General features: G+C 40.0%; 1 non-coding gene across 1 annotated transcript; it reads left to right on the top strand.

Annotated features, from left to right (window-relative positions):
* Positions 1-2,034: 2,034 nt before the first annotated feature.
* On the top strand, positions 2,035-2,195 carry LOC138821131 (U1 spliceosomal RNA). Its single transcript, XR_011370069.1, has one exon. It is a non-coding gene; the product is annotated as a U1 spliceosomal RNA (small nuclear RNA).
* The last annotated feature ends 4,489 nt before the right edge of the window (positions 2,196-6,684 follow it).

Genomic DNA, 6,684 nt, shown 5'->3' on the forward strand with positions numbered 1-6,684 from the left:
GATCAGTCTCAGTCTTTCTAAGAGTTCCTTGCATTTACACTGAATAGATGTATTATTACAGATTTTGCCAATCCTTTTATTCTATTTATTTATTAATGTATTTATTTATTTTAATGCCAGTCCTAAGCATGAACTCAAGCCTGAGCTCTGTCCATGAGCTTTCTTGCTCAAGGCTAGTGTTCTACCACTTGAGCCTCAGCTCTACTTCCAGCTTTTTGGTGGTTAATTGCAGATAAGAGTCTCACAGACTTTCCTAACTGGGAAAGCTTTCAAGTGAAATTCTCAGATCTCAGCCTCCAGAGCAGATAGGATTACAGATGTGAGCTACTGGTACCAGGCTCAATCTTGGCCCAATCCAACTAATGAAATTAATTTTTCATTGTCCTTTGCTGAGCCATATATTCCCATTTGTTTCTATTTGTAGGGTAGGAAATAACCAGAGGGGGGAAAAAGAGAACACGGGCATAGGAGTCCACCTGATCCTTAAAGGCCATCTCAGCCCCAGAGGCTGCCTGCAGAGCCACAGGATTTCATGATCATCCTGACAAGATTTCTCTCCTGCCTTGGTCTGACCCACCCTTCCATTCTATGCCCTGCTTCGTACTTTCTGAATGAGAATATACACCCTATGCCACTGTAACCCAGAAATACATAACATGTTCAGGTCTCTAACACTTAAACCAGATTCCATTTTGCTTTAGTTATTCTTCAGATAGGGTCCTTTGTTTTTTGACCAGAGCTGACCTTAGACCATGATTCTTTTACCCACGTCTCCTCATAGATGGAATCACAGACACATGCCACCACACCCACTTGTTTGTTGAGATTGGGTCTTCTCTTTTATCCCCTGGTTTGTCTTTAAACCATGATTCTCCCAATTTCCACCTCCTGAGTAACTGGGATTAGAGGTAGGCATTACCATATCTGTCCCTACTCCTTTGATTGATTGATTGATTGATTTTTCAGACAGAGTTTTACTATGTAGCCTTGTACTCACTCTGTAGCCCAGGTTGACCCTCCAGCCATCTTCCTCTGTCTGTAGAATTACAGGTGTGTAGCACCATTCCTGGCCTGACTGAAAGTGTTTTGCATAACGAGATGTACATGAGGACTTGTGGGTGAGGGGGAGAATGTTATAGCTTGAATCTCAAATATCCCCCAAAAGACATGTGTCAAAGCCTTTGTCACCAGTTAATGGTGCTGTTGGGAGGTGGGGTCTAGTTGGAAGAAGAAGGTCAGGGGAGGTCAGGGGAGATGTGCCCCTGAAGGGTATATTGGAACATCAGTCTCTTCCTCTGTTGCTCCCTGTCTCTGTCTGTCTGCCTGTCTGTCTGTCTCTGTCTGTCTGTCTGTCTCTCTCCCCCACTTCTTGGTTGTCATTAGGTAAGCTGCTTTGCTCCACCAAGTGCTCACTCTCGTGGGATTCTACTTACCACAGAAGTGTCCATGGACCTCTAAAACCACGAGCCAAAATTAACTTTTCCTCCTTTTAAGTTGATTTTCTCAGGTTTTTGTCACAGAAGGTTAATATACTAGTATTTCCACATACTTTTGCTCCTGATGTTTCAAAAATAGATACCACCTCTGCTCTTGTCCTAATTCATACAATGAAATGTTCTGAACAACCTATAATAGAGAATGTGTAAGTTATGAGGCCTTCAAAACTAAGGGATACAGACTTATCATCTCTAATTCCAAACCCCAAACCTGATATGCTCCAAACTCTGCAAGTTTTTGAGTGACAATATGAGGTCACACACAGGAAATTGCATACCTGACCTCATACAAAATGTAGGCATACCACTATGCATAAAGTTATCTTTAGGCTACATGTAGAAGCTGTATATGAAACATGAATGAATTCTATGTTAAGCTTCAGTTCTATCACCAAGATATAATGCATAATGAGATATTATGCATATGAAAATATCCCAAAATCTGGGAGGAACCATGAATTCAAAACATTTCTGGCCTCAAGGTTTTCAGTTAAGGGATGCTCAATCTGTATTGTACAGCAATTAAAATACTGGCCAAATACTTGGTGGCAGGAGAGATACCATGATCATGAAGATGGTTTTCCCAGTTGAGGCTTATTTATTGCACTCCAAATGTGCTGACCCCTGTGATTTCCCAAATGTGGGAAACTTGACTACATGATTTGTGGTAGTGGGAGACTGGGTTTGTGCTCTCCCCTGAAAAAAAAAGAGTTGCCAGCTCCCATAGCCCCCTTCCAACACACACATGCATACACATAAATAATTGAAGCTAATGAAAAGAGAAAAGGTATCCAGGAATGATGGTGCACAGGTGTAATCATAGCAACTGGAAAGGCAAGACCCTATCTCAAAAACAAAAATACCACCAATAAAGGCATGTGGTGCTCATAAATTGGCAGGTGGAATTGAAACCCATTTGGACAACTAGTTAAAGATAATAGGGCTCAAATGGTATGGAGCATCATGCATGAGGTATTGGGGTCAATAGCCAGGAAGAAGGAGGAGAAGAGAGATCAGCAGCAGGAGGAGGAGGTGGAAAAGAAGGAGGAGGAAGAAGAGGTGGAAGAGAAGGAGGAGGAGGAAGAAGAGGAGATCTTAGCTGTCTGTTTGTTGAAGAATGTAGTGGTCACAAATCAGCATGTACCAGTTCCCATGTTTTTGCTTATACACAAATATTGCCACACATCCATATGCACAAATTCTTACACATTTATCATAAGGGGTATGCACCAAGATATTATCTGAGATTCCAGATGAGTTTTCATTTCTCTTTTTAGCTCATCTGTATTTTTTTCACTTTTCTATATTGAGCATAAGTTTACTTCTTCAATGTAAAATTGTATTTGAGGGATTTTTTCAAGTAAAAGAAGCCAATTTAACTGGCTTAACTATGTGTGGCATCCCTATCTGTTATAACTAGAAATTTCTACTGTAGAAGACTTTCATATTTGCTTTAATTTAGTAGTTTAATAATAATCAGAAATGCCTAGCTAGAGCAATAAGACAAGATGCAGAGGATCCAAATAGGGACAGATGAAGTAAAACTCTCCCTCTTTGCAGATGACATGATCTTGTATTTAAAGAACCGCGTGGACTCTATTCCCAAGTTACTTGAGCGGATCCGAAACTTTGGCAAAGTAGCAGGGTATAAAATTAACCCTCAAAAATCAATGGCTTAAAACAATTCTAGGAAAAAAAGACAACACGGGAAGGATCTCAATGCCAGACTTCAAACTCTACTATAGATCTATGATAACAAAGACAGCTTGGTACTGGTCCAAAAACAGACCCAAAGACGAATGGAATAGATTAGAAGATCCAGAAATAAAACCACATGCTTACAGTCAGCTGATAATTGACAAAGAAGCCAAAGACATACAGTGGAAGAAGCACAGTCTCTTCAACTACTAGTGCTGGGAAAACTGGGCAGCCACATGCAGAAAACTAAAAGTGGACCCCAGCTTGTACCATGCACTAACATCAACTCAAAATGGATTAAAGACCTTAACATCGAACCTGATGCTCTGAAACTACTGCAAGACAGAGTAGGAGAGACATTTGAAGTTATAGGCACAGGCAGGAACTTTCTAAACAGAGTCCCAAGGTCACAACAAATTGGGAAGAGACTGGACAAATGGGACCACCTTAAAATAAAAAGTTTCTGCACAGCTAAAGACATAGAAACCAAGCTAGAAAGACAGCCAACTACTTGGGAAGAAATATTTACCAGCAATATATCAGACAAGGGGTTAACATCCTGTATATACAGGGAATTCAAGAAACTATTCCCTAACAAACCCATTACTAAATGGGCAAGGGAACTTAAGAGACACTTCTCAGAAGAGATAAAAATGGCAAACACATTAGGAAATGTTCACCATCCCTGGTTGTAAAGGAGATGCAAATTAAAACAACCCTGAGATACCACCTTACCCCAGTCAGAATGGCCCGCATCCTAATTTCAGCCAACAACAAATGCCAAAGGGGATGCAGAGAAAGAGGAACCCTACTGCACTGCTGGTGGGAATGTACACTAATACAATCACGTTGGAAAGCAGTCTGGAGGGTCTTCAGAAAGCTAAATATTGACCTCCTTTATGACCCAGTCATAACACTTCTAGACATCTACCCTGAAATCCAGGATACAAGGACACATGCACCTCCATGTTCATTGTGGCACTGTTCACAATAGCCAAGAAATGGAAACAACTCAGATGCCCCACTATAGATGAATGGATCCAAAAATTGTGGTACCTATATACAATGGAATATTATGCAGCCATTAGAAAGGAAAAAATAATGGCATTCACAGGGAAATGGATGGAACTAGAAAAAATCATGTTGAGTGATGTAAGCCAACAGTAAAGAGACAAAGGACAGATGGTCTCCCAGATATGTGGATGTTAAATCCAAAACATAAAGAGATACAACAAAGTAAACAAGACTTGAGGAACAAAAGACCTGCGCTCATCTGGTCGAATCATTACTAAATGACTCCATGCTGCTGACCACATATGTGGTATATATGTGCTCATCTGAGGGAAACTAGGAGGACACAGAAATGGGGAAACAGGAAAACATACAGCAGTGGGACCCATCAGCTGCACTGGACACTGACCAAAATGAACTAAGCAACTCAAGGGCAGTGACGGGAGGGAGGGAATGAGAGGGAAAGAGGAAACAGCTGACACTAAGCAAAAGGAAAGAAATGTACTTATCCAATGTGGAAGAAATAGCTGTATTGTCAAAGCTCATAGAACTCACAAACTGTATAGACCACAACAAAGACAATTTGCCCCACGAATGTTAGAATGTGGTTGTGACTTTAACGAAGTATCCCTATCTCACAAGACTATGAAATTTGTGAGATTTACGTAGTCACTTAATCACAATAAAAAAAATGCAATGGCTTTTCTGTATGCCAATAACGAGAAGAGCATGGCTGAAATCAGGAAAGCAACTCCTTTGGTAATAGCCCCACAAAAAATAAAATACCTAGGAGTTAACTAAAGAAGTGAAGGACCTCTATGATGAAAACTATAAAAATCTGAAAAAAGAAATTCAAGCAGAACTAAAGAAGTGAAAAACCTCCCATGCTCCCAGATTGGGAGGATTAACATCATGAAAATAGCAATACTTCCCAAGGCTATCTACAAATTCAATGCAATACCTATCAATCTCCCAACCTCTTTCTTCAAGGAAATAGAAGAGGCAATCCAAAAATTTATACGGAACAATAAAAGACCTTGAATAGCAAAAATAATCCTTAGCAGAAAAAAACAATGCTGGAGGAATAACAATTCCAAACTTGGAACTCTACTACAAAGCCATAGTAATCAAAACAGTGTGGTACTGGCACAAGAAAAGACCTGAGGACCAATGAAATAGAACTGAAACCCAGAAATGAACCCACAAACCTACAGTCACCTAAGTTTCGATAAGGGAGCTTAAAAAAAGAATGGAAGATAGCCTGTTTAGTAAATGGTGCTGGCAAAACTGGTTTAACACCTGTAGAGGACTAAAGCTAGATCCTTATATATCACCCTGCTCCAGAATCAACTCCAAATGGATCAAAGACCTCACAGTCAAAGCAGACACCCTGAAAACATTACAGGAAGGAATAGGAGAAACCCTAGGTCTTGTTGGCACAGGCAGAAATTTTCTTAATAAAGACCTAGAAACACAACAAATCAAAGAAAGGTTGGACAAATGGGATTGCATGAAACTGCAGAGCTTCTGCATGGCAAAGGACATAGCTAGCAAGATTAATAGAAAGCCCACAGATTGGGAGAAGATCTTCACTAGCCATACAACAGACAAGGGTCTCATATCTAAAATATACTTGGAACTCAAAAAATTAAATCCCCCAACAACAAATCCTCAAAGAAACAACTGCCCAATAAATAAGTGGGCTAAAGGCTTACAAAGAGACTTCTCTGAAGAGGAAATAAGAATGACCAATAGACACATGAAGAAATGCTCAACCTCCCTAGCCATAAAAGAAATGCAAATCAAAACGACATTGAGATACCACCTCACCCCAGTTAGAATGGCTATAATCAAGAACTCTAATAACAACAGATGCTGGAGGGGATGTGGACAGAAGGGAACCTTACTGCATTGTTGTTGGGAGTGTAAACTTGTTTAATCACTTTGGAAAGCAGTATGGAGGTTCCTCAAAAGACTCCACATAGAGCTCCCCTGTGACCCAGCAATCCCACTTTTGGGCATTTACCCAAATGATCACAAACAAGGCCAAACTAAGTCTACCAGCACGACTATGTTTATTGTAGCATTATTCACCATAACTAAGATATGGAACCAACCCAGATGCCCCTCAGTAGATGAATGGATCAAGAAAATGTGGTATATATACACAATGGAATTCTATGTCTCCATCAGAAAGAATGACATTGCCCCATTTGTTAAGAAATGGAAAGACCTGGAAAAACTTATATTAAGTGAAGTAAGCCAGGCCCAAAGAAACATAGGTCCCATGGTTTCCCTTATTTGCAGCACATCTAGGTAATCTTACCAGACAAGCAACAAAGCTCAAAAGCTATGTGCATATGACCAGATAAGCTGATGCTAAGTGAAATGAACCCTAAGACAGGGACACAAGAGTTTTTTTTTTATCTTTGTTCCTGTTGTTTTTAATGTACTTACAATGTACTATGTGATTTTTTTG

The sequence above is a fragment of the Dipodomys merriami genome, unplaced genomic scaffold (genome assembly GCF_024711535.1).
Source record: "Dipodomys merriami isolate MVZ:Mamm:240054 unplaced genomic scaffold, mDipMer1.0.p SCAF_9, whole genome shotgun sequence".
Lineage (NCBI taxonomy): Eukaryota > Metazoa > Chordata > Mammalia > Rodentia > Heteromyidae > Dipodomys > Dipodomys merriami.